The sequence below is a fragment of the Pseudophryne corroboree genome, chromosome 2, assembly GCF_028390025.1.
Source record: "Pseudophryne corroboree isolate aPseCor3 chromosome 2, aPseCor3.hap2, whole genome shotgun sequence".
NCBI classification, from domain to species: domain Eukaryota; kingdom Metazoa; phylum Chordata; class Amphibia; order Anura; family Myobatrachidae; genus Pseudophryne; species Pseudophryne corroboree.
The window spans coordinates 151,205,165-151,223,170 of NC_086445.1; the positions used below are offsets into that span (position 1 = coordinate 151,205,165).

The following is an 18,006-nucleotide window of genomic DNA, read 5'->3' on the forward strand; positions in this document are numbered from 1 at the left end:
CGAATCCGACAAAAATAATTCGGTGAGGTTTTGCCAAAACGCGTTCGAACCCAAAACACGGCCGCGGAACCGAACCCAAAACCAAAACACAAAACCCGAAAAATTTCAGGCGCTCATCTCTAGTATCAATCACCCCCATAATAGCCTTGCCCAATTATAGCTATTGTACATAAAACATTTCTTGTATATGTAATAGTAAGTATACTCTGAAATGAAAGCATACGACAAATGAATAACTGCAGATAAAAAAGAAATAATATAATTATTTTGTTTAGGTAACTTGAATCTTGATGTCTGACTTATCAACGCAGTCACCTGTGACAGATATAGCCACCGAGCACACTTGTGACATTCTTTCTGCAATGGAAATGAAATGTTGTTCGGGAAGTTCTTCCCAGTACTACTGCAGGAGTTCCCACAAATGCGTTGCACTTAAGTTGCTTTTGCTTTCATCCTTCTGTCCAGTTCATTGTAAACCAGCTTGATGGGGATTAAGTCTGGAGACTGTGAAGCTGTAACATTGTAAAACAACAGTCACTTAATGATAGATCTTTGGCGTTACCACTCTCTTCCACAACCTTCCTGCATTGTTCAGATAGAGTGCACTTTGTGGCAAAGCTTTACATTCAGCAACTAGTCTCAGTTATGCCACCTCCTTTCTGATCCGCAGTTACAGTACGTGTTGATATACTTACTATCTGTTGGCCTTGGTGTGGTCCATTATTTTCATTTTCTGAGCAGAGCGACCAAACACTGCATTACATTACTGGGATTGGGTAAAAACCAAAACGGCCTGGACCCTGGAACAGACCGACTTCCTGCAGAAAACTCTGCCATTTTGGAGCTTTTTGTGCTCATCCATGTCCGGCTGGTGTTCCGTCCGGGGAGTTATCTGTGACAGTTGTGACTGGGGAGGTGGGGAAGGATAGATTAAAGCCTCCACACATAGATGGAGTAATAAGCGGAACGGTCTGGAGCATACATGGAGGCTGTAATCTCTCCCTCCCAGTCTACTCGATGATAGCTGTCACAGGCACCCCCCCAACAGGACATCCCCCGGACTGGTACGTATGTGGACAAGCAGTAGAAACTCCAGAATGGCAGTTTGCTCCAGGGAACTGGTCTGGTCCGGTGTTCCAGTGCCTGGACCATTCCGGTTTTTACCTAATTCCTACATTATTTTAGTGTAATGTGCGCTGTGTACAAAAAGGTTGTTGTACAGAGCTTTTAATTTTTACACATATAATTATTACATAATTGGTAGTTTTAGGAGTAGAACTCTTTAAAATTTGTATTCAGCCTCATAAGAGTGGAATGGAACTTGTTTTACGCTTAACCGTTTTTTTTGGTTTTTTTTCTATAATTGAGATTTATTGGGGGAACTGTAACTGCTTCCTAATAATTCTGAACTATTAAGATCAGATTCTTCTGAGTTCCATCAGAATCTTGCCTGTCTTACTAGATAATGTGGTACAGTACTTATGAAACAGGTTCTCTTCTTCCCTCTCTAGCCCTTGATTTTGCCTCTGTTGCCTCTAATGACAGCTTCTCATGCCAACAGGGAGTATAACAGAATACTAATTATAAACCAGCAAGCCCAAACAATGACCGTACTCCGTCTCTGAGATACACTCTAGTGGAGTTTGCCACACACCACTCTCCTTTGCATACTAATGAATGCCTTATTGTTCTGTGACATTCCATACTGTAAATGACACTTATGAAAAGACCGGTGTACTGTAAGCACAAATCCTTTAGTAGAGCTCTGGGTAATGAAATATGTTCCCCGTACAGAACAGTCCTTAGTACTAAGGAAACTGCTATTTAGATTGGTAGGGGGCAATGTAACGAGTAGCGATTTGTATAAATCACAGATTTTTACACATTTTATAGACAAAATTAGGCTAAAGCGTAAAAAAACAAGAAAAATTATTGTTGTGCTTTAAATCCCACAGCAAAATTCACAGAAAATCTGCGATTTGGACAAATCACTGCTCATTAAAATTTTTACCCATAGGCGCTTTGCAATGTGCAAACTTTTTCAATGCTACTGGAAAACTAAAGTGATTTTTCAAGCAATCCAACTATAATAATAGTGGCTGTATGCAATGAAAATATTTAACGACAATTCCACTAAATATGGAGTAAGTTACCTTTTCATCATTAAGTTTTTTTTCTGCATTTTTTAATCGTTTACAGCAGTCTACACATGTACCAATATACGTGTGAATGCATATGAGGTTTTTTCTTTGAAAATAAATACTTGTATAATTTATATTATTATGCACATTTACACTGTCAACAAGTGCTTACAAATGTGCTCTGAGGCATGTACTATAAGCAGGTTTAAAAGGGCAACGGAGAAACAATGCAGGAAAACACCTTTTACATCACATTTTGTTCTCTTCAGGAATTCTTAGCACTGACGCAAAGATACTTTTTAATGTCACTTGAATAAATAAACATATCTAAAGCTTTATTTTAACTTGCAAATAAAAACTGATAATAACTGATAACTGTAAGCTGTAATTACAGCTGTGAGTCATTTGTATATATCACTATGTGCTTTGTTTATATGATCACTACTTTTTCTTATTTGTTTTTAATAGTGGACTTGACAGTGTTTTGCAGAATATTAAATATCATTAAAATTGCCTTCTATCCGTCTCCTGTTTTGTTCCTTCCTTAACGTTTTGGGGATTTACCGTGAATGTTCCTTGTACTTTACGATGAAGCTCTTGTTTGGAATGGTACAATCCAGTCGATGACAGCTGAATTTAAAACATAAAGAATCAATTAAAACACTTCACGTGTACACAATCTGAACACCAGTTAGCTAATTATGACGCAACTGATTGCACCAGGGTAAGTTTAGAAACATAGAAACATAGAATTTGTCGGCAGATAAGAACCACTTGGCCCATCTAGTCTGCCCTTTTATATATTTATTTTTATTTCTTTTACTATATTTTTAGCTCAATCCTTATTTGAGCCTTATTTCTTTGTAAGGATATCCTTATGTCTATCCCATGAATGTTTAAATTGCTCTACTGACTTTAGCCTCTACCAACTCTGATGAAAGGCTATTCCACTTGTCCACTACCCTTTCTGTGAAGTAATTTTTCCGCAAATTTCCCCTGAACCTCCCTCACTCCAGTCTCAGTGCATGTCCTCGTGTCCTATTGCTTCTCTTCATTTGGAGAATGTTTCCCTCCTGGACTTTGTTAAAACCCTTAAAATATTTAAAAGTTTCTATTATGTCCCCCCTTTCCCTTCTCTGCTCCAAACTATACATATTGAGATTTTTTAGTCTTTCTGGGTATGTATTGTGATGTAGGCCATGCACCATTTTAGTTGCCCTTACTTGTAGAGTGGGCCAGAACAGATTTTGGACAAGCCAAACTTGCCATTGAATAAGCATGCTGGAAAGTAAGCCTAATCTAGCGAGAAATTGTCTGTTTAGAAGTAGGACACCCAATCTTGTTGGGATCATAAAGGACAAATAGTGCGTCCGACTTCCTGTGATGAGCAGTCCTCTTCACGGGCGGTATTCATGTGACCGCCGGTCAGCCGACCTGACAGTCACATGACCTCCTCCACCAGCCCGACGGGTCACTGTCCCGATGGTCGGCATGCCGACCAACAGGGACTATTTCCACTCGTGGGTGTCCACGACACCCATAGAGTGGGAATAGAATCCGTGGCGACCGCAGGTCGCCACCGAGCCCGCAGCGTGGCGAGCACAGCGAGCCCGCAAGGGGCTTGCTGCACTCGCCCCTCCCCGCCGGGATCCCGGCGTCGGTATGCTGCCGGGATCCCGGCGTCGGTAAGCTGACCGGCGGTCAGGAGACCGCCGGTCAGCCGTACTACACCCCTCTTCACATATATTCTCAAATCCCGCACAACATCCAGGGACTTTGAGGTAATCGATGTGTCAGTAGCTACTGGCACCACAATAGGTTGGTTGATATGAAAAGCCAACACAACCTTAGGAAGAAATTGCTGACGTGTTCTAAGTTCAGCTCTATCTTCATGGAAAATCAAGTAGGGGCTTTTGTGTGAAAATGCCCCCATTTCAGACACACGTCTTGCAGATGCCAAAGCCAACAGTGTGACTGCCTTCCAAGTAAGAAACTTTACGTCCACCTCCTGTAAAGGTTCGAACCTATCCGATTGCAGGAACTGCAGCACCACATTAAGATCCCAAGGTGCCATAGGAGGCACAAAGGGTGGTTGGATGTGCAGAACTCCTTTCAAGAATGTCTGAACCTCAGGGAGAGCAGACAATTGTTTCTGGAAGAAAATGGACAAGGCCGAAATTTGGACCTTGATGGAGCCCAAGTGTAGGCCCACATCCACACCAGCTTGCAGAGAGAGGAGAAAACGTCCCAGTTGAATCTCCACCGTAGGAAACTTCTTGGATTCACACCAAGACACATACTTTCTCCAAATCCAATGGTAATGCTTAGACGTTACTCCCTTCCTAGCTTGGATCAGAGTAGGAATGACATTGTTCAGAATGCACTTCCGAGCTAAGATCTGGCGTTCAACCTCCATGCTGTCAAACATAGCCACGGAAAGTCTTGATAGGCGAATGGCCCCTGTAGTAGAAAGTCCTCGTGAAGAGGAAGAGGCCTCAGATCCTCCAGCAGCAATGCCAGAAGATCCGCGTACCAAGCTCTTTTTGGCCAGTCCAGAGCAGTGAGGATCGCCGGAACTCTTGTTCTTTTTAGCAGTTTGAGAATCCTTGGGATGAGCGGAAGAGGAGGGAACACATATACTGACTGGAACACCCACGGAGTTAACAGGGCGTCCACCACCACTGCTTGCGGGTCTCGCGACCTGGAACCGTACCTCTGAAGCTTCTTGTTGAGGCGAGAGGCCATCAAGTCTATCTAAGGTACACACCATCGGCTTGTGACCTCTGCGAATACCTCCTGGTGGAGGCCCCATTCCCCTGGATGGAGATCGTGTCTGCTGAGGAAGTCTGCTTCCCAGTTGTCCACTCCCAGAATGAAGATTGCTGACAGCGCCAGTGCGTGCCTTTCTGCCCAGAGGAGGATTCTTGTTACCCATGACATCACAGCCCTGCTCTTCGTTCCGCCCTGCCTGTTTATGTAGGACACCGCTGTGACATTGTCCCACTGAACCTGAATGGCTTGATCTTGTAGAAAATGCACCGCTTGTAGAAGGCCGTTGTATATGGCCATTAGTTCCAGAATGTTTAATGGAAGGACAGATTCCTGACTTGACCACTGTCCTTGGAAGTTTTCCCTGCTGGGTGACTGCTTCCCAACCTCTGAGGCTTGCATCCGTGGTTAGAAGAATCCAATTCTGAATCCCGAACCTGCGGCCCTCGAGTAGGTGAGAAGTTTGCAGCCACCAGAGGAGTGAAATTCTGGCTTTCGGCGACAGCCGTATCCGCTGTGCATGTGAAGATGTCATTGGTACGGCCTCATCTAGAATACTGTGTTCAATTCTGGAGGCCATATCTTCAAAAAGATATTAATACATTAGAGTCTGTACAAAGAAGGGCAACTAAAATGGTGCATGGCCTACATCACAAAACATACCCAGAAAGACTAAAAAAAATCTCAATATGTATAGTTTGCAGCAGAGAAGGGAAAGGGGGGACATGATAGAAACGTTCAAATATATTGAGGGTTTTAACAAAGTTCAGGAGGGAAACATTCTCCATATGAAGAGAAGCAATAGGACACGACGACATGCACTGATACTGGAGGGGGGGAGGTTCAGGAGAAATATGAGGAAAAATTACTTCTCAGAAAGGGTAGTGGACAAGTGGAATAGCCTCCCATCAGAGGTGGTAGAGGCTAAGACAGTAGAGCAATTTAAACATGCATGGGATAGACTTAAGGATATCCTTACAAAGAAATAAGGATCAAATAAGTTTTGACATAAAAATATGGTTTAAAAAAAGGGCAGACTAGATGGGCCAAGTGGTTCTTATCTGCCATCAAATTCTATGTTTCTATGTTTCTAACTCAACCACTGGTCCAGGAGATCCAGTTGGAAGAACCATGCATGGAATCTCCCATACTATAGAGCCTCGTAGGAGGCTACTATCTTCCCAGAAGGCGAATGCACTGATGAACCGATACTCGGGCTGGCTTCAAGACATCCCGGACCATTGTTTGGATCACCAATGCTTTCGCCAGTGGTAGAAATACCCTCTGCACTTCTGTGTCGAGTATCATCCCCAGGAAGGGCAGTCTCCTCGTCGGGTCCAAATGTGACTTTGGAAGTTCAGGATCCACCCATGATCCTGGAGTAGCTGAGTTGAGAGAGCAATATCCTGCAACAGCTTCTCCCTGGAAGATTCCTTTATCAGCAGATTGTCCAGATATGGAATTATGTTCACTCCCTGCTTGCGGAGGAGGAGCATCATCTCCGCCATGACCTTGGTGAACACCCTCGGGGCTGTGGAGAGGCCAAATGGTAACGTCTGGAACTGATAGTGACAGTCCTGTAGTGCAAACCGTAGATAGGCATGGTGAGGCAGCCAGATCAGAATGTGAAGGTACGCATCCTTGATTTCGAGGGATACCAGTATTTCCCCCTCCTCCAGACCTGAGATCACCGCTCTCAGAGACTCCATCTTGAATTGGAAATCCCTCAAGTAGGGGTTCAATGACTGTAGGTTCAATATAGGCCTTACCGAACTGTCCGGTTTCAGTACCACAAACAGGTTTGAGTAATAACCCATGGATTTTTGGTGAGGTGGAACTGGAACAATTACATTTGTTCGTACTAATTTTTGAATGGCTTCCTGTAGGATAGCACTTTCTGTCAACGAAACTGGTAAGCCTGATTTGAAGAATCTGTGAGGTGGGAGTTCCTGAAACTCCAGTCTGTACCCCTGGGCAACAATATCTGTCACCCAGGGGTCTAGGGATGATGATGCCCAGATGATGCCCAGACGTAACTGAAAGCCTTTAGTCTCGCCCCCACCTGCCTGATCTCCAGGCTGGGAAGTCCACTGTCATGCTGAAGATTTTGAGGAAGCAGGACCTGGTTTCTGTTCCTGGGAACCTGTTGGCACAGGTTTTCTGGATTTTCCCCGCCCACCTCTAAAGAAGGTGTGTGTGTGTGTGTGTGTGTGTGTTGGGGGGGGTGGGGGGAGTTGGATTTTAAAAATTTCGCAGTCTGAAAGGACTGCAGTTTAGGCGTAGGATAAGATTTCCTAGCCGGTGCTGCTGTGAAGGGAAGAAATGTTGACTTACTCGCAGTCACCGTGGAAATCCATGCATCCAATGCTTCCCCAAATAGTGCCTGACCACGCTTTTCTTGGATTCTGCATTCGCAGTCCATTGGCGTATCCAGTGTCCTCTGCATGCCGAAACTGCCATGGAAGTAGCCCTTGCATTAAGTAGGCCAATGTCCTTCATGACCTCCACCATGAAACCTGCAGAATCCTGTATGTGACGTAAAAACAAGTCAATGTCACTCCTATCCATAGTATCTAAGTCCTCTAGTAATGTGCCTGAACACTTTACTATGGCTTTAGAAATCCACACACTAACAATAGTGGGCCATAAGGCCACACCTGTAGCAGGGATTTGAGCATAGTCTCAATCTTGGGGTCAGCTGGCTCCTTTAAGGCGGTTGAACCAGGGACAGGTAAAACCACCTTTTTAGACAACCTAGATATAGAAGCGTCTACAATAGGTGGGTTTTCTCACTTCTTTCTATCCTCTTCAGGGAAAGTGAAAGCAATGAGAAGTCTTTTAGGGATCTGGAATTTTTCTCTGGGTTTTCCCAGGATTTTTCAAACAAGGAGTTTAACTCCTTAGAAGCAAGGAAGGTAAGCGAGGATTTTTTATTTACTGTAAAATAAGATTCCTCTGCCTGCTCTGTTACCTTCTCAGTAATACGCAAAACGTCCCTAATGGCTTCAATCATGAGTTGCACCGCCTTAGTAAGAGATGCATCCAGGCTTTGACTGGCCAATAGGGGTACAGGGGAAACCATCGGTGGGCCCCACTGCCTGGGGGCCCACCTCCTGCTCTAAGGATCAGGTTCCAGACTGTGCACTTGAATTATACATTATACATATGTTACCTTATACTGGACTATGGTGTATTTTCTACAGTGCGTTGCACTGGGGCCCGCCTCTGTCCAGGGGCCCGCAGCATGTAATGAGTCAAACTGACTCATTACATGCCGCTCTGCGCTGCGGGCAACCGCTGCCCGCAGCGCACAGCCGCCCAGAGAGGAGAGGAGCGCAGCGGTACGGGGGAAGGAGGAGGAGGGAGGTGGAGGAGTGCTTTGCTACTGGTTGAGGCGCTGCTGCTGCTGCTGCTGCCCCTCTGCTTCACTATAGGCTGTCTTCCGAGAACAGCCTATAGTGAAGCAGAGGGGCAGCAGTAGCAGCGCCTCCACCAATAACCACAGCGCTGCTGCGGCTCCCTCCTCCACCTCCCTCCTCCTCCTTCTCTCCTACCTGGGAATCGTCTAACGCTGCACCGAGGAGCCTTATCCAGCGGAGAGGGTAAGTATAATTCTTCTTTCTTTCTTTCTTTCTTTCTTTCTTTCTTTCTTTCTTTCTTTCTTTCTTTCTTTCTTTCTTTCTTTCTTTCTTTCTTTCTTTCTTTCTTTCTTTCTTCAAAAAAGGGGGACTGTCTGCCACAATGTGTAAAAAGGGGGAATCTGCTTGCCGCAATGTGTAAAAAGGGGGAAGCTGCCTGCCGCAATGTGTAAAAAGGGGGAATCTGCCTGCCGTAGTGTGTAAAAAGGGGGACTCTGCCTGCCGCAATGTGTAAAAACGGGGAATCTGCCTGCCGCAATGTGTAAAAAGGGGGAATCTGCCTGCCGTAATGTGTCAAAAGGGGGAATCTGCCTGCCGTAATGTGTAAAAAGGGGGATGCTGTCTGCCGTGATGTGTAACAAGGGCACGCTGTCTGCCGTAATGTGTAACAAGGGCACGCTGTCTGCCGTAATGTGTAACAAGGGCACGCTGTCTGCCGTAATGTGTAAAAAGGGGACGCTGTCTGCCATTATGTGTAACAAGGGCACGCTGTCTGCCGTAATGTGTAACAAGGGCACGCTGTCTGCCGTAATGTGTAACAAGGGCACGCTGTCTGCCGTAATGTGTAACAAGGGCACGCTGTCTGCCGTAATGTGTAACAAGGGCACGCTGTCTGCCGTAATGTGTAACAAGGGGACGCTGTCTGCCGTTATGTGTAAAAAGTGTACGCTGTCTGCCGCTATGTTTAACAAGGGCACGCTGTCTGCCGTTATGTGAAAAAAGTTTACGCTGTCTGCCGCTATGTGTAACAAGGGCACGTTGTCTGCCGTTTTGTGTAAAAATAAGATTTTACTTACCGATAAATCTATTTCTCGGAGTCCGTAGTGGATGCTGGGGTTCCTGAAAGGACCATGGGGAATAGCGGCTCCGCAGGAGACAGGGCACAAAAAGTAAAGCTTTTCCAGATCAGGTGGTGTGCACTGGCTCCTCCCCCTATGACCCTCCTCCAGACTCCAGTTAGGTACTGTGCCCGGACGAGCGTACACAATAAGGGAGGATTTTGAATCCCGGGTAAGACTCATACCAGCCACACCAATCACACCGTACAACTTGTGATCTAAACCCAGTTAACAGTATGATAACAGCGGAGCCTCTGAAAGATGGCTTCCTTCAACAATAACCCGAATTTGTTAACAATAACTATGTACAATTATTGCAGATAATCCGCACTTGGGATGGGCGCCCAGCATCCACTACGGACTCCGAGAAATAGATTTATCGGTAAGTAAAATCTTATTTTCTCTATCGTCCTAGTGGATGCTGGGGTTCCTGAAAGGACCATGGGGATTATACCAAAGCTCCCAAACGGGCGGGAGAGTGCGGATGACTCTGCAGCACCGAATGAGAGAACTCCAGGTCCTCCTTAGCCAGAGTATCAAATTTGTAAAATTTTACAAACGTGTTCTCCCCTGACCACGTAGCTGCTCGGCAAAGTTGTAATGCCGAGACCCCTCGGGCAGCCGCCCAAGATGAGCCCACCTTCCTTGTGGAGTGGGCCTTTACAGATTTAGGCTGTGGCAGGCCTGCCACAGAATGTGCAAGTTGGACTGTGCTACAGATCCAACGAGCAATCGTCTGCTTAGACGCAGGAGCACCCATCTTGTTGGGTGCATACAATATAAACAACGAGTCAGATTTTCTGACTCCAGCTGTCCTTGCAATATATATTTTTAATGCTCTGACAACGTCCAGTAACTTGGAGTCCTCCAAGTCACTTGTAGCCGCAGGCACTACAATAGGCTGGTTCAGATGAAATGCTGACACCACCTTAGGGAGAAAATGCGGACGAGTCCGCAGTTCTGCCCTGTCCGAATGGAAAATCAGATATGGGCTTTTGTAAGATAAAGCTGCCAGTTCTGACACTCTCCTGGCCGAAGCCAGGGCTAGAAGCATGGTCACTTTCCATGTGAGATATTTCAAATCCACCTTTTTTAGTGGTTCAAACCAATGAGATTTTAGAAAGTCCAAAACCACATTGAGATCCCACGGTGCCACTGGAGGCACCACAGGAGGCTGTATATGCAGCACTCCCTTAACAAAGGTCTGGACTTCAGGGACTGAAGCCAATTCTTTTTGAAAGAAAATCGACAGGGCCGAAATTTGAACCTTAATAGATCCCAATTTGAGACCCATAGACAATCCTGATTGCAGGAAATGTAGGAATCGACCCAGTTGAAATTCCTCCGTCGGAGCACTCCGATCTTCGCACCACGCAACATATTTTCGCCAAATTCGGTGATAATGTTGCACGGTTACTTCCTTCCTTGCTTTAATCAAAGTAGGAATGACTTCTTCCGGCATGCCTTTTTCCTTTAGGATCCGGCGTTCAACCGCCATGCCGTCAAACGCAGCCGCGGTAAGTCTTGAAACAGACAGGGACCCTGCTGAAGCAAGTCCCTCCTTAGAGGTAGAGGCCACGGATCTTCCGTGATCATCTCTTGAAGTTCCGGGTACCAAGTCCTTCTTGGCCAATCCGGAACCACTAGTATCGTTCTTACGCCTCTTTGCCGTATAATTCTCAATACTTTTGGTATGAGAGGCAGAGGAGGAAACACATACACCGACTGGTACACCCAAGGCGTTACCAGCGCGTCCACAGCTATTGCCTGCGGATCTCTTGACCTGGCGCAATACCTGTCCAGTTTTTTGTTGAGGCGAGACGCCATCATGTCCACCATTGGTCTTTCCCAACGGGTTACCAGCATGTGGAAGACTTCTGGATGAAGTCCCCACTCTCCCGGGTGAAGATCGTGTCTGCTGAGGAAGTCTGCTTCCCAGTTGTCCACTCCCGGGATGAACACTGCTGACAGTGCTATCACATGATTCTCTGCCCAGCGAAGAATCCTTGCAGCTTCTGCCATTGCACTCCTGCTTCTTGTGCCGCCCTGTCTGTTCACATGGGCGACTGCCGTGATGTTGTCCGACTGGATCAACACCGGTTTTCCCTGAAGCAGAGGTTCTGCCTGGCTTAGAGCATTGTAGATTGCTCTTAGTTCCAGAATGTTTATGTGAAGAGACGTTTCCAGGCTCGTCCATACTCCCTGGAAGTTTCTTCCTTGTGTGACTGCTCCCCAGCCTCTCAGGCTGGCGTCCGTGGTCACCAGGATCCAATCCTGTATGCCGAATCTGCGGCCCTCCAATAGATGAGCACTCTGCAACCACCACAGAAGAGACACCCTTGTCCTTGGAGACAGGGTTATCCGCAGGTGCATCTGAAGATGCGACCCTGACCATTTGTCCAACAGATCCCTTTGGAAAATTCTTGCGTGGAATCTGCCGAATGGAATTGCTTCGTAAGAAGCCACCATTTTTCCCAGGACTCTTGTGCATTGATGTACAGACACCTTTCCTGGTTTTAGGAGGTTCCTGACAAGCTCGGATAACTCCTTGGCTTTTTCCTCCGGGAGAAAAACCTTTTTCTGAACCGTGTCCAGAATCATCCCTAGGAACAGCAGACGAGTTGTCGGCATTAACTGGGATTTTGGAATATTCAGAATCCACCCGTGCTGTTTTAGCACTTCTTGAGACAGTGCTAATCCCATCTCTAGCTGTTCTCTGGACCTTGCTCTTATTAGGAGATCGTCCAAGTATGGGATAATTAATATGCCTTTTCTTCGAAGAAGAATCATCATCTCGGCCATTACCTTTGTAAAGACCCGAGGTGCCGTGGACAATCCGAACGGCAGCGTCTGAAACTGATAGTGACAGTTTTGTACAACGAACCTGAGGTACCCCTGGTGTGAGGGGTAAATTGGAACGTGGAGATACGCATCCTTGATGTCCAAGGATACCATAAAATCCCCCTCTTCCAGGTTCGCTATCACTGCTCTGAGTGACTCCATTTTGAACTTGAACTTCTTTATGTACAGGTTCAAGGACTTCAGATTTAGAATAGGCCTTACCGAGCCATCCGGCTTCGGTACCACAAAAAGAGTGGAATAATACCCCTTCCCTTGTTGTAGAAGAGGTACCTTGACTATCACCTGCTGAGAGTACAGCTTGTGAATGGCTTCCAAAACCGTCTCCCTTTCGGAGGGGGACGTTGGTAAAGCAGACTTCAGGAAACGGCGAGGTGGATCTGTCTCTAATTCCAACCTGTACCCCTGAGATATTATCTGCAGGATCCAGGGATCTACTTGCGAGTGAGCCCACTGCGCGCTGTAATTTTTGAGACGACCGCCCACCGTCCCCGAGTCCACTTGAGAAGCCCCAGCGTCATGCTGAGGCTTTTGTAGAAGCCGGGGAGGGCTTCTGTTCCTGGGAAGGAGCTGCCTGTTGCTGTCTCTTCCCTCGACCTCTGCCTCGTGGCAGATATGAATAGCCCTTTGCTCTCTTATTTTTAAAGGAACGAAAGGGCTGCGGTTGAAAAGTCGGTGCCTTTTTCTGTTGGGGAGTGACTTGAGGTAGAAAGGTGGATTTCCCGGCTGTAGCCGTGGCCACCAAATCTGATAGACCGACTCCAAATAACTCCTCCCCTTTATACGGCAAAACTTCCATATGCCGTTTTGAATCCGCATCGCCTGTCCACTGTCGCGTCCATAAAGCTCTTCTGGCCGAAATGGACATAGCACTTACCCGTGATGCCAGTGTGCAGATATCCCTCTGTGCATCACGCATATAAAGAAATGCATCCTTTATTTGTTCTAACGACAGTAAAATATTGTCCCTGTCCAGGGTATCAATATTTTCAATCAGGGACTCTGACCAAACTACCCCAGCACTGCACATCCAGGCAGTCGCTATAGCTGGTCGTAGTATAACACCTGCATGTGTGTATATACTTTTTTGGATATTTTCCATCCTCCTATCTGATGGATCTTTAAGTGCGGCCGTCTCAGGAGAGGGTAACGCCACTTGTTTAGATAAGCGTGTTAGCGCCTTGTCCACCCTAGGAGATGTTTCCCAGCGCTCCCTAACCTCTGGCGGGAAAGGGTATAATGCCAATAATTTCTTTGAAATTATCAGCTTTTTATCAGGAGCAACCCACGCTTCATTACACACGTCATTTAATTCTTCTGATTCAGGAAAAACTATAGGTAGTTTTTTCACACCCCACATAATACCCTGTTTAGTGGTACCTGTAGTATCAGCTAAATGTAACGCCTCCTTCATTGCCAAAATCATATAACGTGTGGCCCTACTGGAAAATACGGTTGATTCGTCACCGTCACCACTGGAGTCAGTGCCTGTGTCTGGGTCTGTGTCGACCGACTGAGGCAAAGGGCGTTTTACAGCCCCTGACGGTGTTTAAGTCGCCTGGACAGGCACTAATTGATTGTCCGGCCGTCTCATGTCGTCAAACGACTGCTTTAGCGTGTTGACACTATCCCGTAGTTCCATAAATAAAGGCATCCATTCTGGTGTCGACTCCCTAGGGGGTGACATCCTCATATTTGGCAATTGCTCCGCCTCCACACCAATATCGTCCTCATACATGTCGACACACACGTACCGACACACAGCAGACACACAGGGAATGCTCCTAACGAAGACAGGACCCACTAGCCCTTTGGGGAGACAGAGGGAGAGTTTGCCAGCACACACCAAAAGCGCTATATATAACAGGGATAGCCTTATAATAAGTGCTCCCTTATAGCTGCTTTATATATATAAAAATATCGCCATAAATTTGCCCCCCCTCTCTGTTTTACCCTGTTTCTGTAGTGCAGTGCAGGGGAGAGACCTGGGAGCCGTCCTGACCAGCGGAGCTGTGAGAGGAAATGGCGCCGTGTGCTGAGGAGATAGGCCCCGCCCCTTTTTTGGCGGGCTCGTCTCCCGCTATTTAGTGAATCCAGGCAGGGGTTAAATATCTCCATATAGCCTCTGGGGGCTATATGTGAGGTATTTTTAGCCTTTATATAGGTTACATTTGCCTCCCAGGGCGCCCCCCCCCAGCGCCCTGCACCCTCAGTGACTGCGTGTGAAGTGTGCTGAGAGGAAAATGGCGCACAGCTGCAGTGCTGTGCGCTACCTTTAGAAGACTGCAGGAGTCTTCAGCCGCCGATTTTGGACCTCTTCTGACTTCAGCATCTGCAAGGGGGCCGGCGGCGCGGCTCCGGTGACCATCCAGGCTGTACCTGTGATCGTCCCTCTGGAGCTGATGTCCAGTAGCCAAGAAGCCAATCCATCCTGCACGCAGGTGAGTTCACTTCTTCTCCCCTCAGTCCCTCGTTGCAGTGATCCTGTTGCCAGCAGGACTCACTGTAAAATAAAAAACCTAAGCTAAACTTTTTCTAAGCAGCTCTTTAGGAGAGCCACCTAGATTGCACCCTTCTCGGCCGGGCACAAAAATCTAACTGGAGTCTGGAGGAGGGTCATAGGGGGAGGAGCCAGTGCACACCACCTGATCTGGAAAAGCTTTACTTTTTGTGCCCTGTCTCCTGCGGAGCCGCTATTCCCCATGGTCCTTTCAGGAACCCCAGCATCCACTAGGACGATAGAGAAAAGGGTACGCTCTCTGCCGCTATGTTTAACAAGGGCAGGCTGTCTGCCGTTATTTGTAAAAAGTGTACGCTGTCTGCCGCTATGTGTAACAAGGGCACGCTGTCTGCCGTTATGTGTAAAAAGTGCACGCTGTCTGCCGTTATGTGTAAAAAGGGCACGCTGTCTGCTGCTATGTGTAAAAAGGGCACACAGGCAGGGCCGTCTTAACAGCAGTGTAGGCCCCTGGGCACAGCAATGCACTGGGCCCCCTACCTATCCTCCAGCGGTAGGGGTGGGGGGTGCCCTCAGCGGCAGCTTTGATGTACTGCGGGCGGTAGGGGGTGTTTTATCTTCCGCTGAGCATGTAGGACCTGGAGCAGTCATTTCTGCTAATTGCTCCTTTACTGCACAGATGAGGCTAAACTGTAGAAGGAGGCATTGGGCTGAATGAAGGGTGGTAGGGGGTGTTTAATACGTAGGGGAGGGTGGACAGTGGGATGGGCTTAATATTCATAATTTTCCGGTGGGAGAGCAGCTTACTTGACTGCAGATATCTCCAGTTCCTGAAAATATATTTCTTAGCTTTGAATGGGCTAAAAACACTAAAGAGTCCCACCTTTCAGGAGGTACTGCTTTTGGATTATACCCTCACAAAAACTCTAAGTCAGATAGAACCTGAGATATCTGGCTGGGAAAAGCAATTAACAGGCTTAGATGGGGACCACTGCTTTCACGTTGGATATCTCCGGTTCCCCAGGGCCGATTTTCAAAAATCTGGTACCCCTGGAAAGAGGGGACCCTCAGCTATCAGCCTAGAGCCCTTATACTCTTGGGGCCCTTGGGCAAGAGCCCATTGAGCCCATACGAAAAGACGGCCCTGCACACAGGGAGCTATCAGTGACAGACCCACTAAAATCTGTCAGAGAACACGCAGAGGGATTTGCCAGCTCACACACCGCCCCCTATGAAGTGAATTGTGTATAAAATATAGACAAAACCTTTAGCGCTGTAATATTCAATATTAGGCTCGCTCACCTACTTTACTATACACTCCCCCCCATCTATAAACCCTGGTACTTGTTCAGCAGCGTTATGAGGAGGAAAACAGCGTCTGTCAGTCTTTTCTTTGTGTATCTGCAGGAGAAAATGGCGCTGAGTGAGTGCTGGCAAGCCTGTGGAGAAGCTCCGCCCCACTGTAATGGCACGATTCTGCCTCAGAAGCAATTATTTTTATACTGGCTGGGGTTGCGTAACACCAGAGGCTGTACTTGTGTCTTATGTTTTGCCAGTGAGAGTAGGATTTATCATGCAGCTCAGGGCGCCCCCACCCGCGCCCTGCACCCTGTGCGTGAAGGGCTTATAGTGTTATGGAGATGCATGTCAGCGCAGCCATCCCGCCGCTGTGCTGTACCTTTTGTCGCCAACGATGACCGGAAGGTCCCTCTCTGCAGGTCTCTGGTGATATACTCACCACTCTTCTGACTTCTGGCTCTGTTAGGGGGTGGCGGCAGTGCTGTGGGAGTGAGCGGTAGCCAGGCGCGGGCTATGTTCAGTACCCTTCAGGAGCTAATTGTGTCCTGTCAGCGGGAGCAGAGCAATGGAACTACACAGGAAGTTGGTTCATACTCCCCCCTAAGTCCCACGAAGCAGGGAAGCTGTTGCCAGCAGCTTCCCTGAAAATAAAAAATCTAACAAAGTTTTTTCCAGCAGAACTCTGTAAAGCTCCACTAGCGTGCCTCCAGTCTCACCGGGCACAATTTCTAAACGGAGGGCTGGAGGAGGGACATAGAGGGAGGAGCCAGTTCACACTGTAAATAAAGTCTTAAAGTGCCGAAGGCTCCTGCGGACCCGTCTATACCCCATGGTACTAATTGGACCCCAGCATCCTCTAGGACGTTAGTGAAATTTGTTTTCTATTTTATAAAAATGTACACCATATTAGCCGCCTGCTTGATGAGCAGCCATGCTGGTGGCTTCGGACTGAGATGTGAAATGATGGCAAGGGCAATTGATGGCGCCAATTTTGTAGGCCATTAGCGGCGGTTAGTGGTAGCAGGCATCAGGGGCGGTGGCAGTAGCAGGCATCGACTTGGAGACGGTATCGGTCATCAGCTCGGCGGTGGTAGGGGTCATTGGTGGGACTCAGCGGACATTGTGGCTGCAGTGCCTCACAAGCCACTGACCTCACCGTACGCCACTGTTACATACCTACAGTAATTCTGGATAGCAGCAGAGTCACAGAACTGCTTGTATTTCTTGAATATACTTTCATGCGGAAAATCATTTCCACCTTTCTATGCCAAGTCATTGGCAGCTTTGTGAACACTTCCAGCACACGGTTTGCCCAGTGATGCTCAGTACAGTTTGCTCCAAGTCATTATACAGTACATTGCAGAGGCAGGATTAGTGCTGACAGCTGGCAATCCTTTGTGTTTGTTCCATTCTACAGATCAAGCCACCAGAACTACTCATTCTATTTCTTCTGTTGTATTGGTCTAATAAAGTCAACATATACAAGATATTGTACTTATTACTGTTATTTATAGGGATATTCCACGTCAGAGTAGTTTCATGATCATATAAAAGAACGCTTGAGCTGACTAATATATGGCACAATAATTTACTCTGGGGCTAAATGTAAAAGCCTGCGAGAAGCAGGAGGTGTGGGATTTCATGCCAGTCTGGACAGATTATTAAAGCAGCAATCATTTACACTGCAAAACCAACCTGGTTATACCATGTAAATCAAACGGACGGGATGTAATGAACTCCGAGTTCGGAGGATGCGTGGGACTTTTTTTTTAAAGGGGCAATCATTTACAAGGCATGGTTTAGCCAATATAACAACATCTAAATAGTGTCTGCACAGTCTGACACACAAACACACACACACACACACACGCACACGCACATGCATATAAAAATATAAAAAGATTCAGACACATAAACACATTTATATAAATACATTCTGTGACGAATAATTGGCATACCTGACATCAAAATACAGTGATTATACAAAGTGTGTGTGTGTGTGT

The 18,006-nt window shown here is 46.9% G+C and overlaps 1 long non-coding RNA gene across 2 annotated transcripts in view; it reads right to left on the bottom strand.

Moving 5' to 3' along the window:
• Positions 1-237: 237 nt before the first annotated feature.
• LOC135004626 (uncharacterized) overlaps positions 238-18,006 on the bottom strand; it is a 76,514-nt gene continuing 58,745 nt past the window's right edge. The window contains exons 1-3 of one of the 2 annotated variants that reach the window (XR_010205368.1): positions 7,245-7,427; positions 2,706-2,771; positions 238-512 (exon numbers count right to left, since the gene is read on the bottom strand). This is a non-coding gene — a long non-coding RNA (uncharacterized LOC135004626). Of the gene's footprint in view, positions 513-2,705; positions 2,772-7,244; positions 7,428-18,006 lie in introns of those variants that run through there. The other variant, XR_010205362.1, reaches the window with a different exon arrangement.